Genomic DNA, 14,740 nt, shown 5'->3' with positions numbered 1-14,740 from the left:
CATAATAATAAGACATTGTTGGAGTTGGTATTGTTATAGAACTAAAAACGGGGGTGAGCGATTCGTGCTTTGGACTGGTCTCGATACGAGATGCCTACGTATCTTCTGCGTGGAGAAGAATCAAGTCCAAAACGTAGTTCTAGTTATGAGGGGTAGAGCCCTTTATATAGGCGCTTCGGAGTCAGAAGTCGGATGGAAGTATGCTTCCGTGTATTAGACTTCTTATCGAAGTACGCCTCGAAGCAAGAGATAAGATAGAACTCTTATCCTTCCGTTGCTGATATTTATTCGAACTCCGGGATGTTTATCTGTTAGAATCAGATGCATTATAGAACTTGTACTCGTAACTGGACCTACAATTGGGCCTTTATTAATTACGAAATTAATATTTAAAAGTATCCGGCCTTGTTTAACTGGGCTTCAGTATTCTCGGGCTTTTAATATCCAATAATAATTAAATATTATTTCCGGCCCATATCATTTGCCCCCCAACTTTCGACAAGTTTTGTAGAAACTTTTCAAAAGTTGCTGAGACCTTATCGGCTTTCTGAGCTTCGTACGTCATGCGAGAAAGCTAACTTCTGTCAATTCCTATCACCCAAGGTCTGAAGTTCCATAAATAGCGCAAGGATCTCACCGATCTTGAATACTTAGAAATAATTCGAGAGATGATTTGAATTGACTGTACAGTAAAGATAGCTCTGCTTCGTATCCTTCGGGATTGCACTTCATTTTTGATTGGAATATCGGAAGACACAAGTCCTTTTTACGACCTTCCGAGTAGTTTTTGCATCATTACGGATCTTTTTTGGCTCGTGCAACAAGTATCCTTTTCAGATGTATGCTGGTAATGGTGCTCTCGAGCATTTCCGTATTTTTTCCAGGGCTTAATTCAATTAAATTGGAATTTCTGCGGTTAAATTCCAATTTTCTAGAATTTTTTGAGCCTTTAAAGAATTTTCAAAATACATTAAAATTTCAATTTTATGATTTTTCTTGTATTTTTTCCTATTTTTGGAATTTTTGGGATATTTCTTAAAGAATTAAATAATTCTTTTGATAGAAATTCATCCCTCTCCCTGAGATGCTTCCTTGGCGTGGGTACCCCCGCCAAGGAAGCACTTTAGCTCGCCACGCCTAGGAGTTATGTCTCCTGGGCGTGGTTGGTTGATGCCTTGGTTGCTCTGCCTCCTTGGCGTGGGTACCCCCGCCAAGGAGACATTTTAGCATGCCACGCTTAGGGGGCGTTCTCCCAGGCTCGTATATGCTCTTTCAAGAGTAAGATGTCTCCTGGGAGTGCATACAGACGCCAAGGAGACCTAATTTTGCACCACGCCTAAAAGAAGTGCTTCCTAGGCGTGGTTGGGTTTAAGGCCTTATTAAGGCTTCAATTGTTATGCTTCCTTGGCGTGGATAAACCCGCCAAGGAGACATGTTGTTACACCGCGCCTAGAAGATGTGCTTCCTGGGCGCGTTTGGGTTTTAAGGCCTACATAAGGCTTCAATTGTCATGCTTCCTTGGCGTGGGTAACCCCGCCAAGGAGACATGTTGTTACACCACGCCTAGGAGATGTGCTTCCTGGGCGTGGTTGGGTTTAAGGCCTACATAAGGCTTCAATTGTTATGCTTCCTTGGCGTGGGTTGTGACGGCCCCAGAATCCGGGGGTCTGGATTCTGACGTCACCACACAAAACCCTTTTAAAACACTTTTGAAACCCTGTATTTTTTTTTCAAAAGATAATAAAATCAGAGAATTTAAAACTTGAAAACATTTAATAAAAGATTTGAATGAGAACATAAATCGAATGATTTCAAAACCTGAATTTGTAACTTGACAGCCATAATAGGAGAATTTCAAGAGAATATTTACACTTTAATAAATGATTCGAAAGAGACATTTCAACCCCCTAAAAACAACAGGATCGCATCCAGGTTACAGTATTGAAATTAGAATCCACCACTAATATTACACAACATTTCTTACCGAGTCAGATCATCTTCGATAAGAAGAATCACTGTCAACTATTCCAGCTATGACTTACACTTGAATCCCTATAGCACAGCTCTAGCTTGCACCACCCTCATCAACTTTCCTGAACATTCCTCGGCCACTGGATCCTCAACTCTGTCTCCTCGTCTAGCATTAGCCTTATTCACAATCTCAATCAATCATCTCATTTTTAAGCCTTTCTGAAATGGTTAGAAAGGAATAGCAAGGGTGAGCAACAATGCTCAGCAAGTAATAATAAACAATGAAAATTCTGAAATGATATAACAGAAGTTCACGAGTTCAAGATATAAAAGGATTCAACCTGAGTTCATGAGTTCATGGTATTGTATAGAATGATTTACAATACCTTGCAGCATTTAAACTGAGAAATTCAATCTTTCCAAAGAATTATTGAATTGGACTATCACATTTTAATTAAAACCAAGGTTAGGCAGCTGATCAGTTCCGCACTAACCCCGAGCAGGCCCCGCCATGCTCTATCACTGGATCCAAGGCACTCATTGGCCTAACATGACCACGAATCTGGTCCACAGGTTTATATAAAAACAATAATCCAATTCTCTAATTCAATTCAAGAAACCAATGTAAATTAACAGAACATCATCATAAATATCATCAACAACAGAATAATTCCAATTCAAACTTTGATAACAATCTATTCATAAATCATGATCCATCATTTCATAAATCACAGTTCAGGAAATCCTCAACTATTCAGTATCCTCCATTATCGGCTAAGCAACTGAATTTAGCCTGCTAAACCAGCATGACAATGGCGGGTTGAATAATCAAGAAGATCCCAATTCATTCAAAGCTCTAACTATCACTGAGCAACACATGCTTCAATGACAATCTGAACTTCGAATTAATTTGTAAAGCGAAAATTCTTTAGAAACTTGAAGATTAGAAAGAATGGGTCAGAATACTCGCACTTTCGAACATTGAAAAGAAAGGTATGAATACTTGAAACATATACCAAAGGAATGGATCAGAATAATTGCAATATATCCAAGAGAAAGGTTTAGGATACTTGCAACACATATAGAAAAGAATGGATCAGAATATGCAATATATCCAAAAGCAAGGTGTAGGATACTTGCCTTAAATCTGACTCCAGTCTCACATCTCAATCTCATCTTTCCACTTTCACACTCTATGCATATCATAGTCTCTAGACCATCTCTGGCTATACTCTATCTACCGTACATCTTCGCTTCCTCGGTTCATCCCTTATTCGCTTTGCAACACCATTTGACTTTCTGAACGTCTTCGAACGTACACGCCTCGTCCAAATCCTTAACGAGAATAAGATAATAATATAATCACTAATCAATTTATTGCATATACATATCACGTATATCGATACCCACTTCTATACCCCTTTAAACTTATCACATATCACTTAACACGTAATCATGCTTTGACTCTACCATATAGTCTAATCATATTCCAAATAACATATTATCAATTAAAGATTATATAAATCTTATCGAAAATTCGACATCGTCTCGTCTATTTATTAGACTATCCACATGTTATCCTATCTCCATCAACAATCAACCAACCAAATCCAATCACTATACTCCATATGTCCTTATCCAGTATCAGTCAAGTCATGATACTATGTCATTCAAATCATTTATCATGTATATAATATCAAGAATAAACATATATATCACGTAATCATCAATTAATAGCAATCAAATAACATATAATCACATTGTGCACATTTCACAACAATTATTCACATTCTCGACTCAATCATATTATTATGTCATATCAAACTAGACTTTATAAGCTTCTGTCTCTCTTTCGTTTCACTCGATTCCGGTTTACGGATTAAAAGATACATCCAAAACCGTTTTCTGACTCCGCTCTCAACATATAATACCTTACACCGATAGCAAACAACACATTACACATCAAGTCTCCCGTCCCCATTTGATGTCAAATCAATTCCTGGGTTTAAAATAATTTTTCGGGAATTTTCTGTAATTTTTAAACATTTTTCGGAATTAAAATCGATAAAAGAATCACTTTTCGAATAAATAATCAAGTCCCAAATACTTGAAATTGGACTTGAAATCATTCATAAACAATTATCGAGCCTTGAAAATAATTTAGAAAAATATTTTAAAGCTCGAAACTATTTTTCAGAATTTTTAAATCAAAAAGGATAATTAAATCCAATTAATTAATCAATTAAAATCAATTAATAATTAATTAAAATAATTAATCAATTAATATTTAAATTAATTGACCAATTAAAATAATTAATTACTAATTAAAATTAATTAATAAATCAAATTAGATTTATTTTTCAATAAAGAGATAATTAAAAAGCATTTTTGAATTTAAAATCAATAATTTTCGAATTTAAAATAAATAAATAAAATGTTTTTGAAAAGATTTAAAACTCCAGGGTTCACTGTGCAAACTTTATGAAACCTGGGGGGTCAAACAGCAAAATGCCGTCTTCCTCCCCCCCGTCTCGCCGGAACGGCGTCGGAAACCGACCGACGAGTCACAGACTGCCCAGACGGCACCCAAACACTGCAGATACGCTCTACGCTTCCCCATAAACATATTTACAAGCTCCGTTTTTGCAGGAGATTAGCGAACTGGCCGGAAAATCGACCGAAAGCTTCGCCGGCGGCGAGCTTTCGTCGACTCCGAGGGCCTCATACACGGCTCCTCCGTCAATTCCAAACCCAGTCGTACACTCCTCTTCTCATCCTCTATCCATTCATGTAACCCACTACTGCCCAGACTCCCTGGATCAATTTTCCGGTCAAAACTCATAACTTTCCGGCCAAATACTCAAGAACACCAAGAACACTCAAACCCACGAATCAAACTGACTTTTCAAGGTGTTATTGAACTCAAAAATTGACATATAATATACCAAAACGACGAGAAAAACATGCTCTACATCATAGAATCATCAAAACAATCAAACAACCACGTTTGCAAAAATTCACTATTTAAAACATAATACTTCGAATTTTAAACCTTCAATTACTCCCTACCTGTGAATCTCATGTTGTTTTTGATCATTGATATGGATTCTACTCCTCGATATCTTCGATTTGACTATTTGCACGCTTGATTCTGACTCCAATAACACCTTCAAATCTTCGTTCGATTATGAAGAACACGAAGAACACCGCTCGGTTTCTCTCGATTATCGTGCGGAGAAACTGGTGAAATGATTTTACGGGTGAAAATAAGCTCTAGAAAGGTATATTTATATTTACAAATAATTGGTACCCCTTTGGATCGTTTATGGCATGAAAATACGTATTTAATAGCTTTATATTAATAAAGCGGGGTCCAATCGGTACTGGTTTTCGAGATAATCATCAAAACGGGGCTTTTTAACTCAATTATTGGTCTGCGGGTCCCATGGCAATTATGACAAGATAAGGATGAAGAAAATATCTCGTTTCACGCTTATCGAGACGAACGGATAATTATCGAATACCGAAAAACTCCGCCGGACCGGCTCCGGAACAAACCGTACTCCGGATCGAAAAAGTCAAAACACGAAAAATGTCCGGAATATTCAAATTAGGCTAAAGGTGAGCTTTGTTGAAACTTCCGGGAAGAAAATTTGCCACCTCGTTACGAGTGGACGGTTTTACGGAAGTCCAATAATTAATAAATAAATATAAATATACACAATTAAATCCGTAAATCGATAATAAAATCATCTAACATTCCATAAATCGATATGAAAATATCCAAATAAACTATATTTTCCCCTGAGCATATAGAAATTGAAATCTCTCAAATACGAACACATATAAGCAGTTAACGCAATAAACCAGATAATATAAAATTCACAAAAATTCAAATTAATCATATAATATTCATAATTAACCATAATTAATTAACCAACAAGTCCACCAATACCACTTACTCACATCACACATATATGCACATAATAATCATCTAGAATTTTCGAAACAATATATGAAAATCAGTTTTAAAAATACAATTATTTATCAATAACACAATAACCCGGGGTTTAAATATAAAACCTTGAAAACTCATTAAACTAGAATAAAATATTAAATCTTATTCCCTTCTTTGAAGAAAATCACTTTTAATACTAATAAAAATATTTTTAAAAATCCGGGTCATTACAATCTACCCTCCTTATAGGGATTCCGTCCTCGGAATCAGAAAAAGAAGGAGGACGCATAATCAGTATAATCCATATTAATCCATAGAACAAGTATCATCATATAGAACTATTCACATAGTCAATTCACTTTTCAATTAAAGCCAACAACAATATTTAGACAACTAGATTTATAATAATCAAATCTAAATTTAATAATATGGGATATTACATTCTACCCCCCTTATAAGGATTCTGTCCTCAGAATCCGCGATGAGAACTAAAACGTATCATTTATAAGATCATTGTACACGCTTCATAATATCACATGCTCATCCGCCCTTAATCAACCTTGGCATACCTTCAAAGTTAAAGAAATAGGAGAATCAAAGCCTTCACAATTGCAAACTTCATTTCCCAAGAATCAATCTTTGGGAATTTCGGAGGAACAAGATATTTTCAAAATAGGTCACATTGGAATACAAGAGTGACTGGGAGATCAATACGATCAAATGAACTTAATGTTGCGTGTCCACAGTAGACACTACTAAAGGTTGTTAACCTTCTTGTAATCACAACACACACAAGTGATGGCGTCCCATCCAACTCCTATCACACAGACAGGTATACCTTGTGTCCCCTATAAATAGGGTTGTTCATCCCAATCAAACTGAAGAAATGTTAAGGAATACCAGAGAATATCAAGGAATATCAACAATATCAAAGAACACTAAGGGATATCAAGGTAGATGAAAGGGTATCAAGGAATGTCAAGAAATGTCAAACAATATCAAGGAACATCACTATCTCTTCACAACAAACCTTTATCACACATCTTTGCTTTCCAACTCATACCAATAATCAATATCAATGTCATCTTAGAATTTGAGAAATTGAAGATCTCATTTATCAAAACTTTTGTAGAAAAGATATCATGATAATATCTCACTGATGAGAAAACAATCAAAAGAATCTTTAGTTGAAGAGAGGTATTGCCAAGGTCTTCTCAGATTCCGACTCTACTTCAATAAATCATTGTACGATATATGTCTTCTTTTCAACGTTCTTGATGATCAATCGATTTGACTCGTATTAGCCTCGTAAGATGTCATCGTAGACGTTATCGTCCGTAATAACTCTGGTCCATGTAGTTTACATTCTTCTACTTTATCCCAGTTGCCTTTGAAATCCATAGCACAAACGCGTAACGTATCTTCGATTGTCTGGATCATCAACCTGTGGGTTATGGGCCCACCTTGATGCCATTTGAAATCCCGATTAGCTCGAAGCGTTGTCGTCGAGGACTAACGTTCTAACTTACTCGTAGACATCATCTCTAATAACTGGACTCAATTCCACGTACTCTCTATCATTCACTTCTCACCTATCAACCTCTATCTACCAATCTCTCCTTCTAATCCAATACAACTCATACTCTACACTTACTCTTCATATCTTCACTCAAAACAATATACATCTTCCAAATATCTGACATGGTCAACATACTATGAACCATGCATTTATATCATCCTTAAATCAATACAATAATCCAATTTCAAATATGCAGTATAGTCAGAATACTCTGAACTCTGCATTTTCACCATTCTCAACTCAGTCATTCACTATCAAACTCTTCTATCTAGGTCTAATCTTGACCTTTCACACAATTCATCATCTCAATTAGTCAACATAGTAGAAATCCTATGTCTAACTTAGGAATCAAAATCTCTCTAAACTTATACACTCAACTTGATCGTCTAACCAGATTCTATACCTCTATCATATCTCTAGACTATTTCTAAATAATCTCACCATACCTCTATGTGAGGTTACACCACATTCTTCTCTAGAAAACTTATAACTATGATCTATATTCTAATTTCAAATACTTATAACCTGTTGCTCTGATACCAACTGTGACAGTCCAGGAATCCGGGGGTCTGGATTCTGACGTCACCACACAAAACCCTTTTAAAACACTTTTGAAACCCTGTATTTTTTTTTCAAAAGATAATAAAATCAGAGAATTTAAAACTTGAAAACATTTAATAAAAGATTTGAATGAGAACATAAATCGAATGATTTCAAAACCTGAATTTGTAACTTGACAGCCATAATAGGAGAATTTCAAGAGAATATTTACACTTTAATAAATGATTCGAAAGAGACATTTCAACCCCCTAAAAACAACAGGATCGCATCCAGGTTACAGTATTGAAATTAGAATCCACCACTAATATTACACAACATTTCTTACCGAGTCAGATCATCTTCGATAAGAAGAATCACTGTCAACTATTCCAGCTATGACTTACACTTGAATCCCTATAGCACAGCTCTAGCTTGCACCACCCTCATCAACTTTCCTGAACATTCCTCGGCCACTGGATCCTCAACTCTGTCTCCTCGTCTAGCATTAGCCTTATTCACAATCTCAATCAATCATCTCATTTTTAAGCCTTTCTGAAATGGTTAGAAAGGAATAGCAAGGGTGAGCAACAATGCTCAGCAAGTAATAATAAACAATGAAAATTCTGAAATGATATAACAGAAGTTCATGAGTTCAAGATATAAAAGGATTCAACCTGAGTTCATGAGTTCATGGTATTGTATAGAATGATTTACAATACCTTGCAGCATTTAAACTGAGAAATTCAATCTTTCCAAAGAATTATTGAATTGGACTATCACATTTTAATTAAAACCAAGGTTAGGCAGCTGATCAGTTCCGCACTAACCCCGAGCAGGCCCCGCCATGCTCTATCACTGGATCCAAGGCACTCATTGGCCTAACATGACCACGAATCTGGTCCACAGGTTTATATAAAAACAATAATCCAATTCTCTAATTCAATTCAAGAAACCAATGTAAATTAACAGAACATCATCATAAATATCATCAACAACAGAATAATTCCAATTCAAACTTTGATAACAATCTATTCATAAATCATGATCCATCATTTCATAAATCACAGTTCAGGAAATCCTCAACTATTCAGTATCCTCCATTATCGGCTAAGCAACTGAATTTAGCCTGCTAAACCAGCATGACAATGGCGGGTTGAATAATCAAGAAGATCCCAATTCATTCAAAGCTCTAACTATCACTGAGCAACACATGCTTCAATGACAATCTGAACTTCGAATTAATTTGTAAAGCGAAAATTCTTTAGAAACTTGAAGATTAGAAAGAATGGGTCAGAATACTCGCACTTTCGAACATTGAAAAGAAAGGTATGAATACTTGAAACATATACCAAAGGAATGGATCAGAATAATTGCAATATATCCAAGAGAAAGGTTTAGGATACTTGCAACACATATAGAAAAGAATGGATCAGAATATGCAATATATCCAAAAGCAAGGTGTAGGATACTTGCCTTAAATCTGACTCCAGTCTCACATCTCAATCTCATCTTTCCACTTTCACACTCTATGCATATCATAGTCTCTAGACCATCTCTGGCTATACTCTATCTACCGTACATCTTCGCTTCCTCGGTTCATCCCTTATTCGCTTTGCAACACCATTTGACTTTCTGAACGTCTTCGAACGTACACGCCTCGTCCAAATCCTTAACGAGAATAAGATAATAATATAATCACTAATCAATTTATTGCATATACATATCACGTATATCGATACCCACTTCTATACCCCTTTAAACTTATCACATATCACTTAACACGTAATCATGCTTTGACTCTACCATATAGTCTAATCATATTCCAAATAACATATTATCAATTAAAGATTATATAAATCTTATCGAAAATTCGACATCGTCTCGTCTATTTATTAGACTATCCACATGTTATCCTATCTCCATCAACAATCAACCAACCAAATCCAATCACTATACTCCATATGTCCTTATCCAGTATCAGTCAAGTCATGATACTATGTCATTCAAATCATTTATCATGTATATAATATCAAGAATAAACATATATATCACGTAATCATCAATTAATAGCAATCAAATAACATATAATCACATTGTGCACATTTCACAACAATTATTCACATTCTCGACTCAATCATATTATTATGTCATATCAAACTAGACTTTATAAGCTTCTGTCTCTCTTTCGTTTCACTCGATTCCGGTTTACGGATTAAAAGATACATCCAAAACCGTTTTCTGACTCCGCTCTCAACATATAATACCTTACACCGATAGCAAACAACACATTACACATCAAGTCTCCCGTCCCCATTTGATGTCAAATCAATTCCTGGGTTTAAAATAATTTTTCGGGAATTTTCTGTAATTTTTAAACATTTTTCGGAATTAAAATCGATAAAAGAATCACTTTTCGAATAAATAATCAAGTCCCAAATACTTGAAATTGGACTTGAAATCATTCATAAACAATTATCGAGCCTTGAAAATAATTTAGAAAAATATTTTAAAGCTCGAAACTATTTTTCAGAATTTTTAAATCAAAAAGGATAATTAAATCCAATTAATTAATCAATTAAAATCAATTAATAATTAATTAAAATAATTAATCAATTAATATTTAAATTAATTGACCAATTAAAATAATTAATTACTAATTAAAATTAATTAATAAATCAAATTAGATTTATTTTTCAATAAAGAGATAATTAAAAAGCATTTTTGAATTTAAAATCAATAATTTTCGAATTTAAAATAAATAAATAAAATGTTTTTGAAAAGATTTAAAACTCCAGGGTTCACTGTGCAAACTTTATGAAACCTGGGGGGTCAAACAGCAAAATGCCGTCTTCCTCCCCCCCGTCTCGCCGGAACGGCGTCGGAAACCGACCGGCGAGTCACAGACTGCCCAGACGGCACCCAAACACTGCAGATACGCTCTACGCTTCCCCATAAACATATTTACAAGCTCCGTTTTTGCAGGAGATTAGCGAACTGGCCGGAAAATCGACCGAAAGCTTCGCCGGCGGCGAGCTTTCGTCGACTCCGAGGGCCTCATACACGGCTCCTCCGTCAATTCCAAACCCAGTCGTACACTCCTCTTCTCATCCTCTATCCATTCATGTAACCCACTACTGCCCAGACTCCCTGGATCAATTTTCCGGTCAAAACTCATAACTTTCCGGCCAAATACTCAAGAACACCAAGAACACTCAAACCCACGAATCAAACTGACTTTTCAAGGTGTTATTGAACTCAAAAATTGACATATAATATACCAAAACGACGAGAAAAACATGCTCTACATCATAGAATCATCAAAACAATCAAACAACCACGTTTGCAAAAATTCACTATTTAAAACATAATACTTCGAATTTTAAACCTTCAATTACTCCCTACCTGTGAATCTCATGTTGTTTTTGATCATTGATATGGATTCTACTCCTCGATATCTTCGATTTGACTATTTGCACGCTTGATTCTGACTCCAATAACACCTTCAAATCTTCGTTCGATTATGAAGAACACGAAGAACACCGCTCGGTTTCTCTCGATTATCGTGCGGAGAAACTGGTGAAATGATTTTACGGGTGAAAATAAGCTCTAGAAAGGTATATTTATATTTACAAATAATTGGTACCCCTTTGGATCGTTTATGGCATGAAAATACGTATTTAATAGCTTTATATTAATAAAGCGGGGTCCAATCGGTACTGGTTTTCGAGATAATCATCAAAACGGGGCTTTTTAACTCAATTATTGGTCTGCGGGTCCCATGGCAATTATGACAAGATAAGGATGAAGAAAATATCTCGTTTCACGCTTATCGAGACGAACGGATAATTATCGAATACCGAAAAACTCCGCCGGACCGGCTCCGGAACAAACCGTACTCCGGATCGAAAAAGTCAAAACACGAAAAATGTCCGGAATATTCAAATTAGGCTAAAGGTGAGCTTTGTTGAAACTTCCGGGAAGAAAATTTGCCACCTCGTTACGAGTGGACGGTTTTACGGAAGTCCAATAATTAATAAATAAATATAAATATACACAATTAAATCCGTAAATCGATAATAAAATCATCTAACATTCCATAAATCGATATGAAAATATCCAAATAAACTATATTTTCCCCTGAGCATATAGAAATTGAAATCTCTCAAATACGAACACATATAAGCAGTTAACGCAATAAACCAGATAATATAAAATTCACAAAAATTCAAATTAATCATATAATATTCATAATTAACCATAATTAATTAACCAACAAGTCCACCAATACCACTTACTCACATCACACATATATGCACATAATAATCATCTAGAATTTTCGAAACAATATATGAAAATCAGTTTTAAAAATACAATTATTTATCAATAACACAATAACCCGGGGTTTAAATATAAAACCTTGAAAACTCATTAAACTAGAATAAAATATTAAATCTTATTCCCTTCTTTGAAGAAAATCACTTTTAATACTAATAAAAATATTTTTAAAAATCCGGGTCATTACATGGGTAACCCCGCCAAGGAGACATGTTGTTACACCACGCCTAGGAGATGTGCTTCCTAGGCGCGTTTGAGTTTTAAGGCCTACATAAGGCTTCAATTGTCATGCTTCCTTGGCGTGGGTAACCCCGCCAAGGAGACATGTTGTTACACCACGCCTAGGAGATGTGCTTCCTGGGCGTGGTTGGGTTTAAGGCCTACATAAGGCTTCAATTGTTATGCTTCCTTGGCGTGGGTAACCCCGCCAAGGAGACATGTTGTTACACCACGCCTAGGAGATGTGCTTCCTGGGCGTGGTTGGGTTTAAGGCCTACATAAGGCTTCAATTGTTATGCTTCCTTGGCGTGGGTTACCCCGCCAAGGAGACATGTTGGTATTTGGTAAGGCATTTCGTTACAATCGTCTTAGGAACATGTTACCGTTATAGGTTGTGGGCCTTAGTCTATAACCTGTCAGGCCTATATAGCTTATTTTTCTTTATTTTTTGCGTGTGTCTCCCAGAATTCTCGAGATCCTTCTAGAATAGGTTCGAATTTTTCAAGTCTATGGGCTTCCCGCTTTTGGCAAGGCTTAATGACCGGCCCAAGGCCCATTTTACGGGCTGTAGCCAGTTCATTTTAGGGTTTACCGACAAGTGAACCGGTTGTAGATTGCCTATATAATGAGTGACTGAGAGTTCATTTCTCATTTCACTCCAAAGTTTCCAAGTTTAAGTGCTAGAAAACCCTCCCAAACACTCTCAAAAATTCTCTAGTTTCTCGGCGAATTCTTAGGCGTATCTCCGGCAATCTTCAAGTTCTTTCCAGATTCCGGCCGATATTCAAGGGTTTTCCAGTTTTCCGGGCGATCTTCAAAAATTTCCCAGGTTCCGATCAATCTTCATCTTTTCTTCATTCGTTTCTGGGTTTCAAACCTCCATCACAAGGATATCAATGGCGGATTCTTCATCCTCTCAACAATCCCAGCTTTCTCAACCGCCCGCTGCTCGTTCTCGCTTTAACCGAGGTAAAAAATCCCTCGTTCATGCTAGCGTTTTTTCACTTAGAGATTTATTAAGTGAATTTGGTCAAGCGTTCCCCAATTTGCTTCATTTAGATGCTTATAATTATCCCACTAAGCTCACCCAAAAAGATATTGATATTATGAGCAAGCTGTTTGGAATTGAGCACCCTTACAGGGCTGAGCTCCCAGGCCCAAATGACCGGGCTTGCTACCCAAAGCCCGGGGCAATTAGGATTTACAAAGAGACCTTCTATGCTGGGTTCAGATTGCCTCCCCCAATGTTTGTTTATAGACTTTTAGCTGAAGCCCGGGTATGCCCAACCCAACTCCAGCCCAATGGCTGGAGGTTCATAAACTGTTTTTTGGTCCAGTGCAAGAAGCATAACTTAGAGCCCAGCGTGGCTGTATTTAGATATCTTTTTAAGTTTGTGAATGCCCCAAATGACGAAGGCTGGGTCAAAATCCAATATCGGACTTTGGGCCGCAGCATCTTCGTTTCTGAATCGGCCCCTGATTCTCTTCCAAATTGGAAGAAACAATGGTTTTATTTATTCATGGAAGGGGCCGATTGGGCCGACTACTTTTACTCGGATTTCAGCCGGGCCGAGGACGGAACAATGCGGTCCCTTAAATTGGGGGTCGAGGAAGAGGCTGCAATTAGGGTTTTAACGGGGGACAACCTCCATCATTGCTCGTTGCTTATCTCGGAGGCCTCCCTCCAGTTACATGGGCTTAGCGATTTGGGCCCTGAGGGTATGCCTCATCCACTTGCATTTTTAATAAACTTCTCTTTACCTTTATAAATTGGGCTTCTAACTTTTCGTGTTTCTGATTTGCAGCCCAAGTCGCTTTAGGAAGCATATTCAAAAAGCGCGAAACCGCCGCTTCTCAGGCGGTGGTTACCGAAGTGCCTCGCGAGAAGAAGTCGCGAAAGAGGGGGAAGTCCCCGGTTATCGAGAAGGTTCCGGCCTTCCTAACTCCTCGCGAGGTGACCGTAGAGGAGGACTCAGGCCCCTACGTCGTGGAGTGGGGCCTTCTCAAGAAGGATACCGTGGTGGGAGATTCTCGGGCCGCCGCGGAGTGGTCCCGGAACGTGATTACCCCCCGGGATCGAGCCCACGTAGTGGAATCGTCCGAGGATCTCCAGATCGAGCTTCTAGGGGCCCAAGCCG

At 37.1% G+C, this 14,740-nt stretch overlaps 2 long non-coding RNA genes across 2 annotated transcripts; both read right to left on the bottom strand.

Moving 5' to 3' along the window:
• Positions 1-1,823: 1,823 nt before the first annotated feature.
• On the bottom strand, positions 1,824-5,743 carry LOC135147684 (uncharacterized). The gene is made up of 2 exons (XR_010285412.1): positions 5,041-5,743; positions 1,824-3,306 (listed from the first exon to the last, which is right to left on the bottom strand). It is a non-coding gene; the product is annotated as an uncharacterized LOC135147684 (long non-coding RNA).
• Positions 5,744-8,233: 2,490 nt separating this feature from the next.
• LOC135147646 (uncharacterized) lies at positions 8,234-12,153 on the bottom strand. Its single transcript, XR_010285318.1, has 2 exons — positions 11,451-12,153; positions 8,234-9,716 (listed from the first exon to the last, which is right to left on the bottom strand). It is a non-coding gene; the product is annotated as an uncharacterized LOC135147646 (long non-coding RNA).
• Between the last annotated feature and the right edge of the window lie 2,587 nt (positions 12,154-14,740).

The sequence above is a fragment of the Daucus carota genome, chromosome 7 (assembly GCF_001625215.2).
Source record: "Daucus carota subsp. sativus chromosome 7, DH1 v3.0, whole genome shotgun sequence".
NCBI lineage: Eukaryota > Viridiplantae > Streptophyta > Magnoliopsida > Apiales > Apiaceae > Daucus > Daucus carota.
The sequence above is the reverse complement of the archived record's forward strand: the minus strand, read 5'-3'. Positions and strand labels throughout refer to the sequence as shown.